The 27,234-nt window shown below is 38.8% G+C and overlaps 1 long non-coding RNA gene across 1 annotated transcript in view; it reads left to right on the top strand.

Annotated features, from left to right (window-relative positions):
* The window catches only part of LOC125138194 (uncharacterized), a 50,518-nt gene extending 36,590 nt beyond the window's left edge, over window positions 1–13,928 (top strand). The window contains exons 4-5 of the long non-coding RNA XR_007137597.1: window positions 7,454–7,644; window positions 13,329–13,928. This is a non-coding gene — a long non-coding RNA (uncharacterized LOC125138194). The remainder of the gene's footprint in view (window positions 1–7,453; window positions 7,645–13,328) is intronic.
* The last annotated feature ends 13,306 nt before the right edge of the window (window positions 13,929–27,234 follow it).

The raw sequence follows: 27,234 nt of genomic DNA, 5'->3' as shown, positions 1-27,234 counted from the left end.
AATAGGAAAACTTGAGTGATTTTGCTGAGATTGTACCTTTGCCTATAATACTCTCATTCAAACCTTTTTAGTTTGTACCACAGTTTAAGCCTATTTCAAAATGCTATTTACTTCCCTGTTTGTAACTAGATTTAATGTTTTCCTCCTTGACCTCCAGGAACACTTTGTACTTTTCTTGAGGGACATAATAACTTCTACTTCCTGCTTGTACTTGTAAGGAAGAAAATGGTGTACTTCCTTTATCCCACTTACCAGACAGCCAGGGGAGGGCATGGACTGTGTCCTAATCATTTCTGCAACCTTTGCTGGGCTCAAAAGAGGCAATCAATGGGAGGAATGTGATCAGTGTTTGTTCATGAAATGCATGTTTAGGCCTTCTACTCAGTGTTTGTTCATGAAATGCATGTTTAGGCCTGCTTCTGATGTGCCAGTTGAATGCTCAGCTGCATATTTCAAGAACTCAGTTTCATCTCTTTAACATCTCTATACCTCCTGTTTAACGTGTTGCTATTTTGCCCCTGAAGTAAGAATGGAAACCCTTACTTTCTTTCATTTCCGTATTCTTAGCTCAGGTGTTAAGAAAAGCATTGTTGAGTGAATGACTTGCTTCCTTACTGTGAGGATTGTGTTTTGTGTTTTCCTCCAAGTCTCTTACTAGGGCACTGGGCCAGCTTCTCATTGCTTTGACAAGAAGGTGCGATGAGGTCTGCTCTTCCTCTGGGGCATTCTTCTAACACTCATTAAGGGTAACTCCATTTGTATATTGATAGGAGAGCACATCCCTCCCTAAGGATTCCTTTGTGTATAGGCTTTAGAAACTCAAAGTATAGCCTGCCAAAATCACAGGAATTAGGAGCCAAGGTTATTAATTTGTTCAGATAGTATTAATTTGTTCTGCCAAGACATGTAAGAATAAGCATTAATTTAGTTTGTAAGTTTAATGAATGATTAAAAGAACCAATTTTTTTAATTTTCCTATTTTTTTATCATTTATTTATATATATATATTTTTTTTTCCTACTGTACAGCATAGTGACCCAGTTACACATACATGTATACATTCTTTTTTCTCACATTATGTGTTCCATCATAAGTGCCTAGACAGAGTTCCCAGTGCTACACAGCAGGATCCCATTGCTGATCCATCCTGAAGGCAACATTCTGCATCTATTTACCCCAAGAACCCAGTCCCATCCCCTCCGTCCCCCTCTCCCTTGGCAACCACAAGTCTGTTCTTCAAGTCCATGATTTTCTTTTCTGTAGAAAGGTTCCTTTGTGCCGTATATTAAATTCCAGATATAAGTGATATCATATGGTATTTGTCTTTCTCTTTCTGACTTACTTCACTCAGAATGAGAATCTCTAGTTCCATCCATGTTGCTGCAAACAGCATAATTTGTTCTTTTTTATGGCTGAGGAGTATTCCATTGTGTATATATACCACATCTTCCTGATCCAGTCATCTATCAGTGGACATTTGGGTTGATTCCATGTCTTGGCTATTGTGAATAGTGCTGCAGTGAACATGCGGGTACATGTGTCTTTTTTAAGTAGAGTTTTGTCTGGATATAAAGAGACAAGAGTGGGATTGCTGGGTCATATGGTAGTTCTATGTATAGATTTCTAAGGTACCTCCATACTGTTCTCCATAGGGTTTGTACCAGCTTACATTCCAACCAACAGTGCAGGAAGGTTCCCTTTTCTCCACACCCCCTCCAGTATTTGTTATTTGTCGACTTATTAATGATGGCCATTGTGACTGGTGTGAGGTGGTATCTCATGGTAGTTTTGATTTGGATTTCTCTAATAATCAGAGATGTTGAGCATTGTTTTAAGTGCTTGTTGGCCATCTGTATAAAAAGAACCAAAACTGTAAGGAGGTCAATCAAATCTTATGGTACGACTAACTTGAGATTATACTGAAAAAAGTTGTCCAGACAGATGACACTAGACTGTTACTTTATATAGAAAATTTATAAAATACATAAAATCCATGTTTTATAAAGTATTTTTTTATGTTAAGTTTTAGAAATGGATGAAGCTATATCATTCTTCATAGTGGGGCTTTTCTTTAGAATATGAATTGGTCTTTTATTTTAAAAATAATTTAAAAATTTTATAGCAGTTTTAGATTTTCAGAAAAGTTCCACAGATAGTACAGAGAACTCTTATATACACCTCTTATTTCCCCTATTGTTTAACTCGTACATTTGTCACAAGGTAAACATAAACATTGGTATATTCTTATTAACGAAACTTAATACCTTGTTCACATTTCACCAGTTTTCCTCTAATGACCTTCCCTTTGTTCTGGGACACCATATTACATTTACTTAATGTATCTCCCTAGCACCCTCTGGTCTGTGACAATTTTTCAGACTTTCCTTGTCTTTGATGGCCTTGACAGTTTTAGAAGTGTTAGTTGTGTTTTTTGGAAGAACCTCCCTCAGTTTGGATTTCTTTAATGTTTTCCTCATAGTTTGGCAGAGGTCAAGGGTTTTTGGGAAGAAGAGCACAGCATTTTCATTACATTATGTTAAGGTTACATACTGTCAACATGATTTATTATGTTGATGTTAACCTTGCCAAAGTGATTGGGTTTGCTCTCCTGCAAGTTACTTTTCCCTTCTTTTCCACACTCTACCTTTGGGAAGCCAGTCACTATCGCCAGCCTACACTAAAGGGAGTAATGGGGTGGAAAGTTAAGTTTCACCTCTTGGAAGGGGGACTGTCATAAATTATTTGGAATTCTTCTGTAAGGGAGATTAGTTTCTTTTCATTTATTTATTCAATCATTTATTTATATCAGTATGAACCCATTAATATTTATTTTATACATTGGGTTATAATAAAATTCTTATTTGTTTTGTTGCTCAAACTGTTCGAATTTTGGCCATTGGGAACTCTTTCAGTTGCTGTGTCTCTGATGTGCCTCCATCATTTTTGTTTTTTGGGCACTTCCTTTCTTTCTAGTACTAGAGGATGCTCCAGGCTATCTTATGTAGTCTCTGCTCCAGCCTTGGAATCAGCCATTTCTCCAAGGAGTCATGGTTCTTTTTGTAGGAGAATGGTATTAGAAGGCAAAGATCTGGTCCATTTTTTGATAATATAATAATTTTGGAAATGAAAGTGAGAGATGCGAAGAGGTAGTGAGCATAGGCTTTGATAGCAGCTATTTGAATGACTTTGAACCATAGCTTTGCTGTGAATTAGGCTGATCAACCATCCCAGTTTGCTTAGGACTGAGAGTTTTCCAGGGATGTGGGACTTCCAGTGATAAAACAAGGATGAGTTGGCTACCTTAGTCATAGAAATGACTATGTCTCTTGGTAGCAAGCGACACAAATCCAAATAAAACCACCTCAGTTTTAAAAAAGGGGATTTAGGAATTCCTGCTGTGACACAACAGGATTGGTGGCATCTTGGGAGTGCTGGGATCCAGCTTTAGTCCCCAGTCTGGCATAGTGGGTTAAGGATCTGGTGTTGCTGTAGCTGTGGCTTAGGTCACACCTGTGGCTTGGATCTGATCCCTGGCTGGGGAACTCCATATACCTCAGGGCAGCCAAAAAAAAAAAGGGGGGGGTATTTAAAATAAATAAATAAATATGTATATTCATATATCCAGATATATGCATATATACTTATAAAAAGGGGGATTTAATGGCTTGTTTAACTGGGAGGTCTAACAATGAAGGGGTTTCAGGAAGAGCTGGATCAAGGGATCAAATGATGTAATTAAGTCTCCTCTGACTCCATGTTTCAGCTCCGCTTCTCTCTGTTACTTCTTTCTTAGGCTTTCTATATGTGGTGGGGAAAGTAGAGGCTTTCTTTAATGGAGATGAAGAGCTGTACTTATCCCCTAGGACAGGGGTCAAAACTGAAATGCCTAAAGAGGTGAGGGATATAGTGTAAATGAGTGGAACAGACTGAATAAAGATAATAGAGAGTGATGGGAACAGTAAGGGGAACCTTTAGTTGTTGATGCTATGCAGGAAGGCAAGTTCACTATTACCAGATACTCCAGTTCTTCAAAAGAAGCTAGAAATGTGAAACCCTGATTTTTTTTTTTTCTTGTCTTTTTGCCATTTCTTGGGCCACTCCTGCGGCATATGGAGCTTCCCAGGCTAGGGGTCTAATTGGAGCTGTAGCTTCCAGTCTACACCAGAGCCACAGCAACGTGGGATCCGAGCTGCGTCTGCGACCTACGCCACAGCTCATGGCAATGCCAGATCCTTTACCCATTGGGCAATGCCAGGGATCGAACCCACAACCTCATGGTTCCTAGTTGGATTCGTTAACCACTGAGCCACGACGGGAACTCCGTGAAATCCTGATTTTTAGATGTAGTGACTGACTCAATAACAACAACACTATTTATACCAAGAAACTATACTCATAGGGCAAATACTTGTGAGCTACCAGTTTATAACCTCTGCCTTCAGAAGTCCAGGGCTACTTCCTGGCTGCCTGAGGACGTACTTGGGTACATAACGTGTGGAAGGTAGTTTATTTAGTGTTCTCAGGGTATATTTACTTTTTTTGAAAATAGATCCCATTTAACTTATATTGGTGAATTCACCAAGCACTTGCTATGTGCCTGGCATTGTGCTAAGCAATTTACACATTTCTTTTATTTATTTATTTAAAAAATTTAAAAAATGATTTTTATTTTTTTCCATTATAGCTGGTTTACAGTGTTCTGTCAATTTTCTACTGTGCAGCAAGGTGACCCAGTCACATATACACATATGCATTCCTTTTTCTCACACTATCATGCTCCATCATAAGTGACTGGATATAGTTCTCTGTGCTATACAGCAGGGTCTTGTTGCTTATCCATTCCAAAGGCAACTGTTTGCATCTATTAACCCCAAATTCCCAGTCGATCCCACTCGCTCCCCCTCCCCCTTGGCAACCACAAGTCTATTCTCCATGTTCATGATTTTCTTTTCTGTAGAAAGTTTCATTTGTGCTATATATTAGATTCTAGATATAAGTGGTATCATATAGTATTTGTCTTTCTCTTTCTTCAGTTTCCTCTTTCAGTATTTTATAGTTTGTAGCACATAGGTCTTTCACCTCCTTGGTTAGATTTATTCCTAGTGTTTTTAAACGTGATTTTAAATAGGATTTAAAAATTTTTATCTTTCTGATATTTCATTGGTAGTATAAAGAAATGCAACAGATTTATTTGTATTAATGTTGTATCTTTATGCCTATTATTTTCTAGTTCCTAGGTAAGTTTATATATTGTACCACCATTCAGTTCACATAGCAGCACTGTGAAACTGAGCACTGTAATTGGTTTGCTCATGTTCTCACAGTGCATTTATCTCCTCACTATTGAACATCTACTGTGTGCTAGGTCCTATTCTAGTAAGAACTTAAAGTCTTACCGCATAAGGAAATGAGGGAGAGATTAGGTCCATATGTGAAGAGTTATAGGGTGAAAATAACATGAAGATACAATCTAGGGAAACACCCAAGCTTTGGAGAGTCAGGGGAAGAGGAAAAAGGCCCAGAAGAATATAGATAAAGTTCAGTTAGGGGGAGGAAAGAAATCAGGAGAGCATCATTTCGCAGAAGAGGAGAGAGAAGTAGAACTAGAAGGAAGAAATATTTATCTTGCCAACAATGTCAGATGCTGCAGAATGAGCAAGTATATGAAAAATGAACGTCTCTCAATTTTTTGGTGAGTTGGTTAGATGAATTACAGAAAAATAAGAAGAAAGTAGCATCAGCATAGCAGTGTGTATTGAAGCCAGATTTTTTAGAATTAAGGAATAAGTGGGTGAAAAAATTGAGGCATTGGACAGAGATAGTTTAGTAAACACGGGGATAGAGAGACAGTGATTGACAAAGTGGGAAGGGTAGGAGACCAAGGAACAGGGGATTCTAGGGAGGCAGTGACCATGGAACAAGCCTGTATAGGAAAGCAAATCAAGCTGAACTAACATAGATTATAGGATTTGGGGCTATTATGAAATTCAAAGGGCAGGGTGATGAAAGAATAGGAAAGTCGATGAGATGGCAGGTTATGATTTTAAAGGGTGAATTGAAATTCACTTAAAGAATTTAGAAATGGGATAGTATGAATGATAAAGAAAACTAAGGTTTGACTATAGGAGTCAAATCCTTTGAGAAGAAGCTGAGATAGAATGAAAACAATTTGCTGGGATGGAAGAATAGGGAAGCCAGTGTCCTGCCAGGGTCATCAATAAGTACAAATTTTCCCACCTGCATAGGAAGATCCAAGGATGTTGGTGGAGGACTGGGTATGAAAGAAAATATGGATCCTGATTCTGAAGCAATTGGGGAGGATCCTTTAGGTCTACAGACAACTATGAAGAGGGACAGCAGATAGTGGGGAAATCAAATGGGCTTCACCTGAGATTAGGAGAGGTTATTAAATAAAAGTTTTAGAAAACAGGACAGTCAGTATGTGAGGTTTAAAGCATAAAGAATGCTTATTCACATTAGAGACATTAAAGAAATAGATTAAGTGAAATAAGATGGTTGATAGCTAGAGTACATTTGGATGGGGATTAAAATGCTGGAGGATGCTAGAAAGGAGAGGAAGTAGGATAACAAACATTTGAGAAGAGGCTGGAGGGGATGGGGGATTCTAAAAAAGTCTAATTGGAATTCTGGCTAGATTATAGTTCCATGTGTGCCCTAAAGTGGATCTAAACCTAACATAAGTAACTGTAGCTCAAGTGTGTCATGCCATACAAATATTTTGGAATACACAATGGAGCTGTTGTGCAATAGTGTCTGAAATGCTTACTTTGGATTGACTAATCAAGGAATAATCAACCTGAGAGGGTCAGGAGAGTTCTCCCTCTTTTTAATGCAGCAAATGTCACCCTGCACCAGCACTGTTTTAAGAGTTGTGGTAGCTACATAAATAATTCTGTGCCTAGGAGGAATAATTGTCACAATTTTTTGGGGGTAGTTTACTTTCTTTTAAATATTGTAGAATTTTTAACAAGTTCTGATTTTGGGGGGATACCTGTTATTCTGCTTTAAAAAGTGCAAAATAGGAGTTCCCGTTGTGGCTCAGTGGTTAACGAATCCAACTAGGAACCATGAGGTTGTGAGTTCAATCCTTGGCCTTGCTCAGTGGGTTAAGGATCCGGCATTGCCATGAGCTGTGGTGTAGGTTGCAGACGTGGCTCAGATCCTGCATTGCTGTGGTCTGGTGTAGGCCGGTGGCTACAGCTCCGATTAGACCCCTAGCCTGGGAACCTCCATATACTTCGGGAGCAGCCCAAGAAATGGCAAAAAGACAAAAAACAAAAACAAAAACAAAGCAAAACAAAACAAAAAAAGTGCAGAATAGTTTTGTGTGTATGTTTGTGTGTGAGTGTAGTGTTTAATAAAAAAGCAACTTTGATCAGTGGGAGGAAGTCCACCCAACTTTTAAAATCAACTTTTTTCTTCTGAATTTCAGGACTCCATCCCCCCCATGGTTGTAAGCATAGTTGATACAACACAGGATCCTGCACATAAGTCCAGCCTTATCATACATTAGTAGAGTGACTTGTCGAAGCTACTTAACTTTCATCAGCTTCAGTTTCTTCACTTGTAAGATGGGATGAGAACAACATCTTCCCCAAAGATCGAACACAAGGATGAAGTGAGGTAAGGTATTTTAATTCATTGACTTTGAGGGCTGGGTGCTAGGAGTTTACCATTTTGACACTTCTCACTGGGGAATTCAGAGGTACATCAGAGTGTGAGAACTTACGGTCTAGGATATGTCTACTTTCTCATCTGGGTCTCTGGAATGTCATAAGGGTTCTATAACCAAGAATAAAACTGCAGTGCTTATTTACAGGAGATTAGGGAGTGTCTTATGAGCCACTGGGAAAATCAACTCACTGCAGGGCCTTCGGTGTGGCCCTTGAAACTTGTTCCTGATTTCCTTCTTGAGCTGCCACAATCCACTGGCTGATCCTTCTTGAGACGCAATGCCAGTTCCTTGTCATAATAGTGAGATTAACCCTGATTTAGAAATCTTGCTTTCCTGGCAGGAGCAGAGTTCATTTCTATTTATAGCAGATCTTTGGACTAGCACTCTCTCGCTTTGCCTCTGAACTGATTCTTTTAGCTCAGGAATTTTAAAATCAGTTCTGACTCAGAGGTTAGGAAGACAATCCCAGAGTGGCCTTCTAACTCTTCCTTTAGGCCTTTCATACTTCAAATCTACATTTAGTCTGGAAGCTGTATTGCTTTTTTATTTTTATATTTTTTAATTTTTTAATTTTATTTTTTAGGGCTACACTCAGAGCATACAGATATTCCCAGGCTAGGGGTCTAATCAGAGTTGTGGCTGCCGGCACACACCACAGCAATAGCAACAGCAGATCCAAGCCGTGTCTGCGACCTACACCACAGCTCACTGCAATACCAGATCCTTAACCCACTGGGCAGGGCCAGGGATGAAACCCGCATTCTCATGGATACTCCTCGGGTTTGTTACCGCTGAGCCACAATGGGAACTCCTGTACTGCTTTTTTAGATATGGATGTTGAGGAATTAGGAAATTAGCTTTCATTTTGCTAATTAGCTTTCTAAATAAGATTATCCTTTTCACAAGATTATGGAACTGGATTAATCCAAAGAATAGCTAAATATTTTTTTAGCCCTCAAAGCATTACCTAGATCTTTACTTATCTTCCCCTCCCCACTTCTCTCCTCCCCCCACCCCTCTTTTCTGTTCTCTTCCTTTTCTCTTCTCATTCATCTATTATCTGTCATCCATCTTTCAGTCTGCTTATCCTATTCTTTCCTTCCTTCCTTCCAGTCCCATCCTCCCTCCCTTCCTTCCTTCTTTATCTATCTATCTATCTATCTATCTATCTATCTATCTATCTATCTATCATGGGTCTTTGTCTACCTGTATTTTGTTTTGTTTTGATGGGATTGGGAGCAAAGGTTATAAGGGAGGAGTAATTATCTAAAGTTTTAAATATCATTGAAGTTCATTTGACATTTTGCATGTAGGCAGATCATTTATACTTATATGCTGAAGGCTAGAATTCCTGGTGACAAGAAAACGGTTATTCTCCTTTACCTCTTCAGAAGAAGAGAAACTAGTGGCTACAGCTCCTCACCTGGCCTCATTTTCCATTTGCTGTAGAACTTTCTCTTCTGAGAGTTCCTGTTATTGCTCAGTGGAAATGAATCTGACTAGGATCCATGAGGATGCAGGTTAGATCCCTGGTTAAGGATCTGGTGTTACTGTGAGCTGTGGTGTAGGTTGCAGACGAGGCTCTGATCCCGTGTTGCTGTGGCTGTGTTGTAGGCTAGCGGCTATGGCTCCAGTTCGACCCCTAGTCTGGGTACTTCCATATGCCACAGGTGTGGCCCTAAAAAGAAAAAAAAAAAAAAGAACTTTCTGTCCTGAGATAGACTGTGGCCCTTCTGTCTGCATCTCCCATCTGGGGGAGCAACTATCAGCCTACTGGTGCTCAGGTTGTGACAATAGTGCAATGAAGGGGGAGAACAGAGTCTGCAGGTCTCAAGAGCAACTGGTATTCCCGGTGAAACTGCTCCTTCCCCAGCTAGCACTGCTCATTGAACAGTTTACTGCCTAAAATGACCTGTTTCCAAAGGAGTCCCTCTTCTATTCCCCAGGCCCAAACACCCTTGATGAAACACTAAATAATGACTCCACACCTCCCAGCTAAATACTCTGGACGACAGTGGTTACTCACCTTCCTTCAGTTTTTCAGGACTACTCCCAACGAGACCCCATATCCTAGTTATCTCAGTTAGCAACCTCCCAGATCATCACCACCTGTTGTTTATCTTGACATACGACTTTCTACCTCCCTAATCTGACTCCATCCCCTAATATTTCCCATGATTTTCCAATTCCTTCATTATACTCTCTGGAATTTCTGGCTTGCTATCCTATGTCCCAGACTCTTCTCTGAGTGTTTGCATTCCTTTTTCTTCTAGCTGAAACCTGGCTGTCCCTTTCAAATGGAAGATGTCTTTTCTTTCACCTCTTATTTGCCCCAGGACTTGTAGTAGAGTGGGTGTCTTTTTGTTTCCTTTTGATCCTTCTAAGCCATCTGTTTGAAGACCCCAAGTTCATTGAGCTCATGTCTTTAGATTTATCACCTAACATCTCTCCTAAATCATCTTCGAGAATATCTTTGCCATCTCTTGTCATACTTTGGTGACTGTGTCATATAGTTTACTGTCTTTATTTATTTCTACAATTAGTTTTCTTATCTCTGTAGATGATCTACTCAAGATTCTGGTCTTTTACTTTCTTGCACTTTTCAACTTCAGTAATTTCCTTCATCCCACTACAGCCCATATTGCCACTCTCATTGTTACACGGTAACATTATTATTATTCTTTACCAGTAGCCTCTCCTCCTTCAAAAATCTCTGGACAGCAGGCATCATCCCATTCCCTGATCACCACCTTCTGAGCATCAGTCTCATTCCTACCAGTTCCTTTGGAACTGTTCTCTGACACCGTAGGGACATTCAAGCCATTGACCCTATTTTTTTTTTTTTTTAATTTCCCTTCATCTTCATATTGTCACTTTCCTTCTTGCTCAGCTAGTTTCCATAATCTGGCATTGTAATAACACATCTTTGCAGAAAAGCTGAACTTCATTGCCCTCTCTCTTTCCATAGAACTCATTTGCAAAGACCCAGCCTTGTGAAACCCGGTTAACCTATGCTGTGACTACATGAAGATCTCTTGATAATTCACTTAAATATAATTGAATATATGACATATTTTGATTAGTAACTGCTGATTCTTGGTGGAGCAGATAAATATCTCCTGCCTTTTGGAATCTCTTTCTCCTATAAACCACCATATTTTTCTCCAGATTTTCTCTGATATTCCTTTTATCACATGGGTTGAAATTTTGGACTTTTGCTGGTCCTTGTTCTTTACTCAACCTCTGTGCTGGAACATCCCAGCATTGGGAACATAGACTCTGGAGTCAAATTGCTTGGGTTCAAATTCTGATTATGTCATTTCCTTGAAGTATGACCTTGAGAAATGACCTTTGGAAATGTACTGTATCATTTCCCTCTTTGAAAAATGAGGGAAACTCATAGTACTTGCTTCCTAGAAATATTGTAAGGATTAAATGAATTAATATATACAGAATATCTTGAAGGATATCTGTTTTATTAGTGATATATATTAATGTGCTATATTAATGGCAGTTTATTATTATTCCCCTTGCTTATTTATTTGGTTTTAAAGTGAAAAAGGACTTGCTTTTAGAGTCATGGAGCTGTAAAATGCCATGCCAATTAATAGCTTCTGGTGGTCCTTTTCTCTGCCATGTGGAGAAAGTCAGCTTTAGAAGAATGAGGTCAACACATAAAAGTAGCCAAGAAGTGAGTGGTATAATAGTTAGCATTCCTGGTTGTGAACATCAAAATCAATTCCAATAGTCCAGCTAAATTAAACAAAATGGATTTATTAAAAATATTAAATAGCTTGAAGAATTTCCATGATGACTGGAAAACATGCTTGTTATTTCACTGCCATGTACTTAGCAACCAGGAATAGTATAGCTGAGAACACTGACTAACCTCATTGAAAAATTATTCTACCAGAAACACCATTCCTACTACCTTCTGCTACTTAACATGTCCCCAACCCTGAACATGATGGCAAAATCTGTGTCAGTGATGCCCCAGAAGAATAAGAAAACTTGACCACTATTATAGTCAGAAAATCAGTCCCCCAGTACAAGGCCAGCACTGCTACACTCAAATCTTGTATGGCTGTATCTGCTCAGCAAAGCCTAGGTCATACGCTTTTACTCTAGCTGCAAAGCAGTCTGGTAAATGTAATTTTTTATATTCTACTTTTGGAAGGCAGGATTCACAATGTGGAAAACTATAAGAATATGAGAATGGTTTTGGGCAGGCACAAATGATGTATTTCCAATATAGATTTGTGTCATGAAGGGGAGACCTGTTAACTTCATGTGAATCCCTTGGTCCAGCTGCACCTAAGCCCACTCCTTGGACCTTCCTGTTTTATGAGAGGATAAGTTTCTACCTTTAGTTAAGATGGAGTTGTTTATTTATTTATTTTTGCTTTTTAGGGCCACACCTGTGGCATACGGGAGTTCCCAGGCTAGGGGTTGAATCAGAGCTGCAGCTGCCAGCCACAGCGACATAGAATCTGAGCAGCATCTTCAACCTACACCATAGTTTATGACAATGGTGGATTCTTAACCCACTGAGCAAGGCCAGGGATTGACCCCACATCCTCGTGGATACTAGTTTGGTTTATAACCTGCTGAGTCACAATGGGAACTCCCAAGATGGAGTTTTTGGGTAAGTTTTATTTAGTGTTCTTATAAGTACAACTTCTTCTGAATCAAGCCCCACTATTATCATATCTTTTCAATTGGTCTTTACTCTAGGCCTGCCCTCCCTCCCTTATGTTCGTTTTCTTCTCTGGAGTTGGATAATCTTTCATAAAAGTAGGTCTGTTTATGTCACTCTTCTAGTCAAAACCCTTGCTGGCTTTCTGTTGCTTTAGGATAACAACCATAGTCTTAGCACAGTGTACAGCTCTGTGTAATCTGGGCCCTGCTCAGTTTAGATTACCTTTTTGCTACTTTCTCTGTTCAGGTCTTCGTAGACTTCAATTCATTCTCTATACACATCACCTTTCCTTTTCATTTTTTTTCTGTGCATTCAGACAGTTTCTTGCCCTCCTTACTGAGGACTTAAGCCTGGGTTACAACTTCTCAGATAGCTCTGAGGGACTGTTCCAAAGAGATAAGGGAAGAACCAGGGTGTATAAGAGTTTTTGAAAAAAAGCAAAAAGCAAGCCCCACGCCTGCCCCACCAACCAAATTAGGCAGTTGAACATCAAAAAATTACTGCTAGTTAAAAACCAGACATCTCTAGTTAATGAATTTAGTGCTTTTCTATGTATGGGGAGATGCAAGAGTCTGGGTCTATTGAAGCTGTTCCTTTGATATGCACCTTAAGTGTCAGGCCAGTTATGTGTTTATCTCAGTCCTGAGTTCCCCTCAGGGTATAACCTTGTGAGTGGCTGGAGGCTTGATGGAGGCAATATCCTTTGTTTACTGAAATGGCAGGCAGCATTCTTTGTCCACAAGTCCTCAACTTGCGTCTTTTTGGGGTTCTGGAGAGAATCAAATGATGTGCTTTGTAGGAGCTATTCTAGTGTAAGGGATTACTCAGCTACTTTCTGCATGTGTCACAGTCCTGGGCTCTTCCCCTGAGATAATGTTTTTGCTGCTCAAGCCAGGAGTGACTTAAACTCACCTGTCTCTCTTCCATTGTCAGATCTGTCCCTCCTGATGTATCTCAGCTGCTGCTGTTCTTCTCCTTCCCTGGAGGCACTGGAGCTGCATTATGCTTTAAAAGATGGACCATAAAGCCTTTGTTAAGTTGTCCCTATAATATATCCTTTATGTCTGTACTTAGATGAGACTGTAACCCCTAGAGGAGCAGAGCCAAGTTGTTAGCTCGCATTCATGGTTCTAAATTCAGTGCTCTGAGCAGATCGGGTTTATCCTTATGATGATGATGAAGAGGAGTTGGAAGATTTTTCTTCCATTATATCAAATGCAACTACTGAGTTTTATAGGCTCCCTCTTAGAATTTTCTGGATGGTCTCCTCTTTTTTTCATTTGAATACCTTACTCCCCTGGAGTAAAATGCAGGATTGAGAGGTAAATGATCTGAAAACAAATGTACGGTAATACATTCACTTTGGCTTACAAAAATAAAACAACCCAAACCTAGTTTTTCTTATAGTCTTTAAATCCAGATGGTAGTAAAATTTGACATTTCAATTCTGTTTGTGAAATTCATTTTGTTTTTAAATTGGGAAGAACCATAGAGCTAAAAATTGTCTGAAGTACTAGGAAGGCCTGGTGAGACCTCTTTAAGAATGTTATTAATAAAGGACTTGGTATTTTAAAGTGAATGTAAAGGCACTGTAGCCAGAGACTGCAAATAACCATAATGGATGTGAATAAGGGTCCTGATATCAAGAAGTAATGTGCTACCCTATACCTAATATGAAAAAGAGATTTGGCTTGGACAATGAAAGAAAAGGGAAATCTGGACAAAAATGTAGACTGTTTTGGTAGCCAAATTTAGTTAATATTTTTTAGTGTGCTCATTTTTGTTTATAAGCCTCATTCCAAAAGATAAGTTATTGTTCTCAATCAATCTGTCTTTATAAAATTCTTAAATTTAGATCATGTAGGGTCTTTTTATAAATAAATATCTATACTGTAAGGATCCAATTTAATTGATTAAACTCAAAATTTAGAGGTCCAGAGTGTTCAAAACAAGGTTAAAAAAAAGGCCCTCTTACAGAATACTTTATTGGCAAGGTCTATTTCTGACTGAATCTGATGTATATATATTCCTGGAAGAAATCATAGAAACGAATCACTGTCTATATGTATAAATGTGTATCACTTAAGTTTCTTGTGGTTGAAAGTGAAGAAAGCCTAACCTAAATGATTTTAATCAAAAAGGGAATTTACTGGCTTATGTAACTGGCAGGTAAAGTGCAGTGACTGGCTTACCTGTTGCTTGACACAGGTGTTCCAGAAATATCTCCAGGGCAGTATTTTACCTCAGCTTCTCTCTTTCTTCCACATATAGGCCTCATTCTTAGACAGAATCTTCCTTCATAGTTGGAAGAAGACTGCAGCCTCCAAAGGCTTCATGTTGCCAAGACTTTAAGTCTACTGGGGAGGAGAAGACCTCTCATTCTCAGCAGATGACCAAAAGTCCTGGGTCTGGTTCTCAGTGCCTCAAGTAGGTCATCTACTCATTCTTTAATCACTTTGTGTAAGAAGAATGAATCTGGAGTTCCCGTCGTGGTGCAGTGGTTAACGAATCCGACTAGGAACCATGAGGTTGCGGGTTCAGTCCCTGCCCTTGCTCAGTGGGTTAACAATCTGGTGTTGCCGTGAGCTGTGGTGTAGGTTGCAGACGCGGCTTGGATCCCGCGTTGCTGTGGCTCTGGCGTAGGCCGGTGGCTGCAGCTCCGATTCAACTCCTAGCCTGGGAACCTCCATATGCCGCAGGAGCGGCCCAAGCAATAGCAAAAAAAAAGACAAAAAAAAAGGAGATTGAATCTGCTGATTAACTTAGTCATGCCTTACTCTAAATTTAAAGGTGATGACAAGTCATTCAAACCATGTGGCTGAAATTGGTGGGCAGGTAGTTCCTTTAAGGAGATTCATGATGAATATAGGGGCCAACACAGTGGATACCAGTTATTAATTAAAGTATTTGAAATTTTAATAGATTGTTTTCTTTTTGTCTTTTGTCTTTTTAGGGCTGCATCCTGTGGCATATGGAGGTTCCCAGGCTAGGGGTCTAATCGGAGCTACAACTGCCAGCCTACGCCACAGCCACAGCAATGCCAGATCCGAGCCGAGTCTGCAACCTAGACCATAGCTCACGGCAACGCCAGATCCTTAACCCACTGAACAAGGCCAGGGATTGAACCCGCAACCTCATGATTCCTAGTCAGATTTGTTTCCGCTGAGCCATGATGGGAACTCCTTAATAGATTATTTTCTAATACTGACTATTTACTATGTGCTAGGACATGCAAAGATGAATAAGAAAGGTCTTTTCCTTCAGATTTCTTATGAGGAAACTTGGGACATCATCTAATTCTTAAAGTTGAGGCTACTGTGAAAGGTTTTTTTTTGTTTTGTTTTGTTTTTCCTTTTTATGGCTGCACCTGTGGCATATGGGAGTTCCCAGGCTAGGGGTCGAATTGGAGCTGTAGCTGCAGACCTATGCCACAGCCATGGCAACAATGGATCCAAGCTGCATCTGTGAACCCGCATCCTCACAGACAGTGTGTCAGGTTCTCAATCCACTGAGCCACAACGAGAACTCCAAGAGCTTAATGCTTCCTAGCTCTCATATACTTAATTATAAGAGTCTGAGTACCTGACTGCTTCGATAAGTTGTAGAAAGATATATTAATGAGCTATTTTCTCCTCACCTTTAACCAGGGAAATACACATTCTCTGGAGATGGAGAGAATAAATTTCATCATATTCTCTCTTCCTTTTCCTAACTGTATTCTATATATAGGCTAAAAGGAGAAAGAGTTATTTCTGGCATTGGGTTGAAGGAAATTCCTCTGTGTGTGTCTTGCTGCTGTATACATAAACTGTGTATTTTTGTGTGCAGTGACAGTTATAGTTTCCTCCACTGGCTGGGATTCAGGTTCTTTTCTCTCTGATGATTTCTTCTCTGTTTCCTTTCATGTCTCTTCTCTTCTTCCATAAATGCATATTACATAAGTGTGTGTGTGTGCCTGTGTGTATACAGAGTTGATATTGAAAATATGTGACAAATGATATGGCATATTCATCTACCAGTCAGAGTGGATGCCACCTGTAAATGCCCAGTACAATAGTAGTGGGACATAAAGGCTATAAAGAGAGAGAAGCCATGTTTTAGTTGAGGAAGCAGAGATTCAGAGGTACAAAGAATAGGGTGAAGGAGCTAGTTGAGAATGAGGGAAGAGAAGAACTAGGTTGTGAGTGGGAGAGAGGGAAGTGGAGAGAGAATTCAGTATCAGCTTCTACAAGTGCAGAGGCTTTCCTTCCCCCTGAGGGCTGTCTGTACCATGGTACCTTGGAGATCCCTGTTTCCTTTATTGCTCCAATGATTCTTCCATTAAACCACCCCCTTCCCTTTAAAATCTACCTTGAGGGACTCTGTTAGTAGAAACTAAAGCTAACTAACTAAAATGAATGGGATCATGATCCGTATATGTAGTATATATTTTGTAAGTTGCTATAGTTTCTTTGTTTTTCTCTTATCAGTAGTAGACATCTTTCATATCAGTAGATAATGGAACAAAATCATCACTCTTATGGCACCTGGTATTTTTGTTAGACACCTCTAGCTCTCATACCTCATATCCTCTCAGGCCCAGTTTTACTCCAGCCATTGCACAGGTTTTACCTTTTTTATTTTAATTATTTTTATTTATTTATTTATTTTATTTCATTATTTGGCCTCCCCATGGCATATGGAGTTCCCAGGCCAGGGATCAAGTTCTGAGCCGCAGTTGCGACCTAAGCCACAGCTGTGGCAGTGCTGGATCCTTAACCCACTGAGCCTGGCCAGGGATTGAACCTGTGTCCCAGCACTCCCAAGACACAGCCAATCATGTTGTGCCACAGCGGGAACTCCAACCTTTTTTATAGAAAAATTTCTTATGTTTATTAATTTAGTCACCACAACTTACACAGGTGTTACCTTACATGTATCTGCTTTATCTGTACCAAGTATTTCTCCGTCTGCCCTGGGCTTTTCATACCCCTCCTTTACCTGTGGGGATCTGTTTAGCACTTGCGCATGGGTGGACTTGAAGTGTGAGGATGTTAGTCGGTCATGTGAAAACCTTTATCAGTGGGGGATGAGAGCCGTGGATAAATGCTCCCTGATTCTTTCTCTGATGCTTCCTTAGAGGCCTCCAGTCAAATCAAGCTCTAGTTTCTCATAGTTTCTGGTTTGATAATTCACCTTTATGTTGGGTTTTCTTTTTTCCTTTCCTCCCATTCCTTCTGCTCCCTCACTAATATTCCTATAGGGTTCACTTCTCAAAAGAAACTATCTAAACACAAGACCCACCCTCCCTCTTTTTTTGGCTGTGTCCTTGGCATGTGGAAGTTCTCAGGCCAGGAATCAAACCTTTGCCATAGCAGCTACCCAAGGTGCTGCAGAGACAATGAAGGATCCTTAACCTGCTGCACTACAAGGGAACTCCTCACCACAAACTTTTTTGGCCTCTGCTTTCTGGCTGGAACCCAGTCTAGGACAGTTTTACATTGCCTAGATGTATCCTTAGTTGTTATTTCCTTATTAATTAACACTTAGATTATTTTCTTTTTTATTGTTTTAAACAGTGAACATTCTTATAAATACCTCTTTGCCTACTTGATGCTTATTTCCTTAGGAAAAAGAATTACTATAAGTGAAATTGCCAAATCCGCTACTGATCCATAGGCACACACATTTTAAAGGCTATTGATACACACTGGAACAAAAACATTTGTGTTTAACAGTTCTACGTATTTGTCAAAAAAATTAACCACTAGCAATATCTATTAAAATTCACCCAAATGACTGATTAGATGTTGAAGGCTGGCTGCCTTCCATAACTATAAGCTACAGCTCAGTCGTGACCCAGGTGGAGAAACTTGCTTTGCTTGGTTCAGACTTGGTTCAAATAAAATTTAGTGCTGAGTTCTTTGGGCTTTGCTTTGCCCAGCACACTTTGGGTGGTTTTATTTTTTATTTTATGTGTTTTATTATTATTATTATTATTTTTTGCTTTTTAGGGCCACATCTGCAGCATAGGGAGGTTTCCAGGCTAGGGGTCCAATTAGAGCTATAGCTGCCAGCCTACACCCACAGCCACAGCAACATCAGATCCGAGCCACATCTGCGACCTATATCACAGCTCACAGCAACGCCAGATCGTTAACCCACTGAGTGAGGCCAGGGGTTGAACCTGCAACCTCATGGTTCCTAGTTGGATTATTTTCTGCTGTGCCACGATGGGAACTCTGGGTCTTTTTTTTTTTTTTTTTTTTTTTAACACTGTGAAGTAAGTAGTGGCAAGAAATTTTAAAAAATGAAAATTTAATTGAGGCTTACTTTTAGTTATTATAAGGTGATTATGCTAGTGATACTGCCACTCAAGAAAATTTTCAAAGACACAAAGACCTTCAGTTTAATCTCTAATGCTTAAGCTTTTAAGTTTATTGCAAGAAAATTTTTCCTGAGAGAGAAAAAAAAGGGGGACACCAACAATTTAGGTCTCTCTGTGTCAGTATCACTGAAAAAAGTCACAAGTAGCCCTGGATCTCTCTTTCTTGAAGATGCTGTCAGAATTGACCCAAAGTAAGCCTCCTAATTTCTGTGTCCTTGGAGAAGGTGTCTTTCACCTTGTGACTTACTGCAGTGAAAATAAAGTGGAAGTTATCAGGTAAGCAAAGAAATGGTATAAGTTTTGATAGCATATCATATTAAATGCATTCTTATGATTGTATTACCTGAATTGCTCCCATTGCATTTTATAAATCTTTATATTTTACTGCACATGGAGGTGATGTGTGTGTGTGTGTGTGTGTGTGTGTATTTTTTTAAGGGCCACACACACTGCATATGAAAGTTCCCAGGCTAGGGTTTGAACCACCAGAGCTACAGCTGCCGGCCTACATCACAGCCACAGCAACATGGGATCTGAGCCTCATCTGTGACCTATACCACAGCTCTTAGCAACACCAGATCCCCAACTCACTGAGTGAAGCCAGGGATTGAACCTGCATCCTCATGGATACTAGTCAGGTTCATTACCACTGAGTCATGACAAAATTTAGTGTTGCGTTCTTTGGGTTTTTCTTTGCACACCACACTTTGGGTGGTTTTATTATTATTATTATTATTATTATTGCTTTTTAGGGCTATACCCGCAGCATATGAAGGTTTCCAGGCTAGGGGTCCAATTAGAGTCCTGCAGGTGACTTATAGTTGACAATAAATGGTGATTGTCAGTTCCATAAAAAGGTGCTGCTTGGTTAGAAGTATAGCTATTTCCACAGAAAAGAAAATCCTACTGACATTGTTTTGACTTGAAGTACTTTTCCCACTATCTTGACTTTAATAAAATTGTTGGGCATTAGTTTCTTAGTCAAGAGTGAAAATAGGAGTTCCTGCCATGGCTCAGTGGAAATGACTCTGACTAGTATCCATGAGGACACAGATTTAATCCCTGGCCTCGCTCAGTGGGTTAAGGATCTGGCATTGCTGTGAGTTGTGGTTAGGTTGTGGATGCTGCTCAGATCCCACATTGCTGAGGCTGTGATGTAGGCCAGCAGCTGCAACTCTGATTTGACCTCTAGCCTGGGAACCTCCATATGCCACAGGTGTGGCCCTAAAAAGACAGGAAAAAAAAAAAAAGAAAGGAGTGAAAATATTTGTAATAACATTGTTTCTGTGGGAAATTTTAAATCTATTTACTTTATATTGATTTAAAATAACTTTTCTAGGGAATTAACCGACATAAATGAACGAATTGCTTGTCTCACAAATCTTTTTCTCTCTTGAAACCGTATAGGATATGTGATTAATACAGTTAAAATTGCTTTTGAATAGTATTCCTGTTGATTAAATTTGGACAGAAGAGGTAGAACCAGAACTTAGAGACTGAGACATGACAGTCTCAGAATTTGAGGGAGGCTGTATGGAGCCATTTGAAGCATTTGAGAATTGAACTAATCAGAACTAATCAGGATTTTCAAAACTATAATCTGGTCAGGATATACATTTTGGATTTAAAGAAGATTTGGGAGATCAGTTCAAAAACTGGTATAGGCTGAGGTGATGAAGGCCTGAGCTCAATGTGCTGGCTCTAGAAACAAACATAAAGGCGATAAAGGGATAAAAGAGTCATCTGAAAGGAAGTAGCATACTGAATAATAGAAGGACCTGGAAGAAATGCTCAGGACTGTGACTTTGTATTTGAGTGACTAATGGCAGGGACTTTGGCTTTTCTATCAAAAAAATCTTTGGTGTCTAAAACAGTGCTTGACACAAAGTAGAAGCTTAATAAATATTTGCTAGAAGAGTGAAGGGCATTTATATTACGAAAAATGAGATGAAATTATCCATATGACTTTCTCACAGTAATTCCTCACTTGATGTTTGTGAATCACCTACCTGAGACTCAGTGTAAATATTTATCAATGATACAGTGTGGGCTTTTTCTTCCACTGGCAGACCTGGTTTGGTAGATTTGTTTTGTAGCATGTGTATCATATTTTCATCTTCTTCGAGGAGTAAGTTTTAATCTCCTTAAGGGGTGCTTATATGACTCTTCATCTTTGGAGCAGCAAAATGATTTGCTGGTAGATCTGGTTGCTTTTTACTTCCTCTGTAAAGTCATGAAGGGAGAAACATGTTGCATTAGTATTTACTTGCTTTGAATGATATATGGGAACTGTAAGGAAAGGGTTGACTTGCAGGGAGAAAGCCTAAGGGGCCAGAGTTTATACCCACAAAAGCCATCTCTAGACAGAGATAGAATGGAAGGAGGGTCTAGAAAGCTGAAATCCTTGTTCTTGAGAAACTCATTTAGAGGAGGCCAAATTGTCTGGTGGAAAGAATCTAAAAAGGAAATAAAGAAATCTCATAAGATATTGGGCAAGAAACAACTTTCCTGGGTTTCATTTTCTTTATATATTTCATAAGAGAATCTTGGGTTAGGTACTCTCTTGTTCTAGCCCTAAAGTTTACAATTATTTTTCTGACCTTGAATACATTGATGAAAATATCATCTATTCTTCACCATGGATTCAGTTCAGCTTCTTTCTGAATACCTACCCTGTGTTCCATGTTCCTTTTAACACTTGCTTTAAGCCCGTACCAGCATTTTTACTGTGTTCCATAGCTTGTTATCATGGCAGAAACTCCTCCTCATTTTGTTAAGACTTAATCACTTAGTCTGTTTAAGTCAGACACCACAGCTGTTGTGTTTGGAACAGCTAGTTTGGTAAGGTTGCAAAAGTTACCTAGAAATTTATTAGGAGCTGCCTCAGTCACAAATCAGCTTGTCTGCTCTCAGTGTTTATAATCTACATATTTATACTCCCACTGCAGTTCTCCCTGAGCCACAGTATTTCACTTAGAACTTGGTGGCTATGGTTGTCTCTTTCAACTCTAATCAATCTCTTGGAACCATCGTTCTTACCTAAGGCCACATGGACATATAGTCCTAAAGGGAAAACAGGTGTCTTGTTAGGTGGCATCTCCTACTTACTGTAAAGAGAAGGTCTGAGCTCTTTCTTATATCCTTGACACAACAGATTTATTACCAGATTATTGTCTATTCTCTTTTTAAAAGGTTACTACATCATTTTTTCTCTCTGAGAAAATTCCTAAATAAATATGCATAGTATTGTTGGCCTCAGATTCCTACGTATTTATTAAATTTGAAGGGTGGAGCTTAACAAGGACAGCATAAATTTAGATTGACAGTGTAATATAGTCATCCCTTGGTATCTGCAGGGAACTGGTTCCAGGACTCTTCACAGATATAAAAACCTATGGATGCTCAAGTCCTTTATGTAAAATGGTGTAGTAGGAGTTCCCATTGTGGCTCAGTGGTAATGAATCCAACTAGTATCTCTGAGAATGTGGGTTTGAACCCTGGCCTCACTCAGTGGGTTAAGGATCTAGCATTACCATGAGCTGTGGTGTAGGTTGCAGATGCATTTTGGATCTGGCGTTGCTGTGACTATTGCATAGGCTGGCAGCTGCAGCTTCGATTTGACCCCTAGCCTGGGAACTTCCATGTGCTGCAAGTGCAGCCCTAAAAAAGAAAAAAAAAAAAAAAGGTGGTCTCAAAAGATGGGATAAAAAACAAAAATCTGTGTTTGGGGTTAGTAAAACTGTAGAGCTTTATAATGTGTTCACACTTAAATTGTTATCAATTTATGACAGACTTTCATAAATATAAGTTGTTATTTGTAAGCCTCATGATAACTGAAGAGCAAAAATCTATAGGAGATACACAAAAGATAATGAAGAAGTAACCTAAACATATCATTGAAGAAAGTCACCAAACCACAAAGAAAGAAAAATAAGAAGAAAATAACAAAGGAATTACAAAACAGCCAGAAAACAATGGGGAAAAAAAAAAAAAAAAGACAATGAGTACATACCCTGCAACAATTACTTAAAATGTAAAGGGACTGAATTTTCTTATCAAAAGATGTAGAGTAGCTGAATGGATCAAAAATAAGACCCAGCTATATGCTACCTACAAGAGACTCAGTTCTCATGTAAGGACATACACAGACTGAAAGAGAAGAGATGGAAAAAATATTCCATGCAAATGGAAACCAAAAGAAAGCTGGGGTAGCTATACTTATGTCAGACAAAAGAGACTTTAACACAAAAACTTTAGTAAGAGACAATGAAGGGCATTATTGATAAAAGGGTCAGTGCCACAAGAAGATAAAACATTTGTAAAGATTTGTGTGCCCAACATTAAAGCGCTTAAATATATAAAGCAGTATTAACAGATGTAAAGGGAAAAGTAGACAGCAATACAGTAATAATAAGGGGCTGTAATACCCCATTTACATCAGTGGATAGATCATCCTGACAGAAAATTCATAAGAAAATGTAAAATTTAAATGACATATTAAGTGAGATAGACTTTAAAAGATGTATTCAGGACATTCTACCTAAAAGCAACAGAATAGACATTCTTCTCAAGTGTACATGGAACATTCTCTAGGCTAAATCACATTAGGCCACAAAACAGTTCTTAACAAATTGAAGAAGGTTGAAATCATATCAAGTCTTTTCCAACCTCAATGATATGAAACCAGAAACCAATTACAAGAAGAAATCTGGAAAATTCACGAATATGTGGAGACTAAACAACATGCTCATGAACAATGAATCAACAAAGAAATCAAAAGCAAAATAAAAATATTTTGAGACAAATGAAAATGGAAATACAATATACCAAAACTTATGGGATACAGCAAAAGCAGTTCAAACAGGGAAGTTAATAGTGATAAAGGCCTACCTCGAGAAATAAGAAAAATCTCAAAGAAACAATATAACTTTGGGAGTTCCCATTGTAGCTCAGTGGAAATGAATCCGACTAGTATCTATGAGGATGCAGATTCAATCCCTGGCCTTGCTCAGTGGGTTGGGGACCTGCCATTGCCATGAGCTGTAGTGTAGGTCTCAGACATAGCTCAGATCCTGCATTGTTGTGGCTGTGGCATAGGCCAGCATCTGTAGCTCTGATTTGACTCCTAGCCTGGGAGCTTCCATATGCCATGGGCGTGGCCCTAAAAAGCAAAAAACAAGACAAAACAAAACGAAACAGAAAAAACCAATATAACTTTAAACCTCAAGGAATTAGGCAAGGAAGAACAAATGAATCCCCAAATTAAGCAATGAATTATGAAATTGTGAAAAGACAAATTATGAAAATGAAGACAACCCACAGAATGGGAAAAAAATATTTGCAAACGAAATGACCAACAAGGGATTAATCTCCAAAATATACAAACAACTCATGCAGCTCAATATCAAAACAAACAACCTAATGAAAAAAAGAGCAGAAGGTCTAAGTAGACATTTCTTAAAAGAAGATATACAAATGGCCAAAAAGCACATGCAAAGATGCTCAGCATCACTAATTATTAGAGAAATGCAAATCAAAGTTACAATGAGGTATCACCTCACACCAATCAGAATGGCTGTCATCAAAAAGTCTACAAACAATAAATGCTGGAGAGAATGTGGAGAAAACAGAGCCCTCTTGCCTTCTTGGGAATGTAAATTGGTACAACCACTATGGAGGTTTCTTAAAAAACTAAAAGCAGAACTACTGTATGATCCAGCAATTCCACTCCTGGGGATGTATCCATAGAAAACCATAATTTGAAAAGATATATGCACCCCTATATTCATTCAGCACTATTTACAATATCCAAGATATGGAAATAGCTGAAGTGTTCATTGAATGGATAAAGAAAATGTAGTATATAAATGTAGTGTGTGTGTGTGTGTGTGTACACACAATGAAATATTATTCATCCATAAAAAAAAGAATGAAGCCTTGCCATTCATGACAGCATGGATGGACCTTGAGGGCATTATGCTAAATGAAAGAAGTCAGAGAAAGACAAATACTGTATGACTGCACTTACATGTGAAATCTAAACAAACAAAAGGTTCAAATTTTTAGTTACAAAATAATTGTGCCATGGGGATGTAATATATAGCATGGTCACTATTAACAATACTAAATTTTGTATTTGAAAGTTGCTGAGAGTAAATCTTAAAAGACTCATTGTGGAATAAAAATTCTGCAACTATTTATGGTGATGGAAGTTAACTAGCATTATTGTAATGATCATTTAGCAATATATAAAATATTGAATCATGTTGTACACCTGAAACTATTATAATGTATGTTAATTATACTTAAGTAAAAAAATTAAAAAAGAAAGTATCTCATGTCTTATTTTTTCTAAAAAACATTCTTGGTACTCTTTCACTTTAGTGGAACACAGTCTCCTTCCTGAAAAAGGGTGTGCGAGGTAATTTTTTGAGCCTTGCATGTCTGAAGATGCTTTTTATATTACCTTCATTTGTGACTAATTGTCTTGGCATAAAATTCTAGATTGGAGATAGTTTTCTTTTGATTTGAAGCCATTGTTCCTTTACTTCTCATTTCTAAAATTGTTGAGATGTCTAAAACCATTCTGATTTCATATTCTTTACACATGATTTAAGAAAAAAAATCTAAAAATTCCCTTGTAGTTCAGCGGGTTAAGGATCTGATGTTGCTGCAGCTGTGGTGCTGGCTACAATTATGGCATGGGTTCAGTCCCTGGCCCAGTAATTTCCACATGCTGCAGGTGTGGCCAAAAATAAAGAAAAAAATCTCTTCAATGTTAATTTTCTCAGTGTTCTGACATCTCATAATGATATGCCTTGATGTGGATCTTTTTTCATCAGTTAGCCCAGGCATTTGTTTCACCTTTTAATCTATAAATTCATGTTCTTCAGTGTCTAAAATGTTCTTGAATTATATAATCTGTGTTTTACTCTGGCAGCATACTTGAAGGCAGAGCTTCTTTTTTTTTTTTTGTCTTTTTGTCTTTTGTTGTTGTTGTTGTTGCTATTTCTTGGGCCACTCCCACGGCATATGGAGGTTCCCAGACTAGGGGTTGAATCGGAGCTGTAGCCACCGGCCTACTCCAGAGCCACAGCAACGCAGGATCCGAGCTGCGTCTGCAACCTACACCACAGCTCACGGCAAAGCCGGATCGTTAACCCCCTGAGCAAGGGCAGGGACCGAACCCGCAACCTCATGGTTCCTAGTCGGATTCGTTAACCACTGCGCCACGACGGGAACTCCGAAGGCAGAGCTTCTTAATCAGACAGGTGTATAAAATTATTTGGTAGAATTTTAGAAATATACATGCCCAAGCCCCAGCCCTAGAATTTCTAACTGATACATCTGGGATATGGCTCTCAGTATGTATATTTTGAAAAAACTCTTGGGGTAATTCTGAGAAGCACCTCTGAAAAAGAGCCATTACTTTAGGGTAACAACTCTTAGAGTATGGTGTCACGAGTGTGGCATCATGGAGCAAAACAGTGTGGAAAAAATAGTCTTTTAAATCATACTTAAGTCCAGCGACTCTTCCTCAACCATCACATTTAGTTACTGCATGATCTTGGGCAATATTAAATAGGAAAAATGGCAATGATGATCTAGCTTGGGTTTCTGTGAGGTTAAGAGTAGAAATGCCTACCAAAGTGCTGGACAACACATTAAGACATTAAAGTCCTGGATTTCCTCTCCCTGACCCCTACATGTGATATGAAGAAAATAGGTCAGGATTAGGATTGCTTTTTTACTTCAACAGAGCATGTAAACCATAGCCTTGATGTGTCAGAAGGGCAGTGGCTATCAGGTAAATGCTCTAGTTGTATCTTTCATGCTTCACATTCTCACAGCAGTTGGAAATTTGATTTGTACTATATTGACTCACATGTGTTTAGATCTTATGTCACTCTATAATTGCTCTTAAATAGTTCTGATGGGTATTTTGCCTACCCAGTCAGATGGCAAATTTCACAAAAGTAATTGCATTCTGAGTAATCTGTAGTGCCTGGTACAGGGTTCTGTGTATCAAAAATTTCTTTCTTGAAATGATAACAGCCTAACATTTATCCACTCTTCTGATTGAGGAGACAGAACATGAATAAAACAGAGCTTCGGAGTTTAGGAGAAAGTGATTACCAACTCAAATATCTAACTCAAATATGATATTTCTCAGCAGTTGTCTGGATGACACATAATGATGCTGACTTATTGGTGCTTTGCTTTAAAAACCACTTAAGAAGATAATAGTAATAAGTTTTTAATCTGTACTCACTGTTGAGTCTGGTTGCCTTTTCATCCCTCTGCTATTCCGGGTGACATTATTGGCATAGGTAAAATTGCAATATGTAAAACATGCATGGGTTTTGTTTTACTTTTAAGACCCTTCAGGGCAAGAACCTTGCCTTAATAAATTTCATATTTCCAATGCCTAGAATAGTGTGTTACACATAATAAGTACTCAGCATAAATTCT

Source organism: Phacochoerus africanus, chromosome 10 (assembly GCF_016906955.1).
Source record: "Phacochoerus africanus isolate WHEZ1 chromosome 10, ROS_Pafr_v1, whole genome shotgun sequence".
Lineage (NCBI taxonomy): Eukaryota > Metazoa > Chordata > Mammalia > Artiodactyla > Suidae > Phacochoerus > Phacochoerus africanus.
Note: the sequence above shows the minus strand (reverse complement) of the source record. Positions and strands in the feature narration are given on the sequence as shown.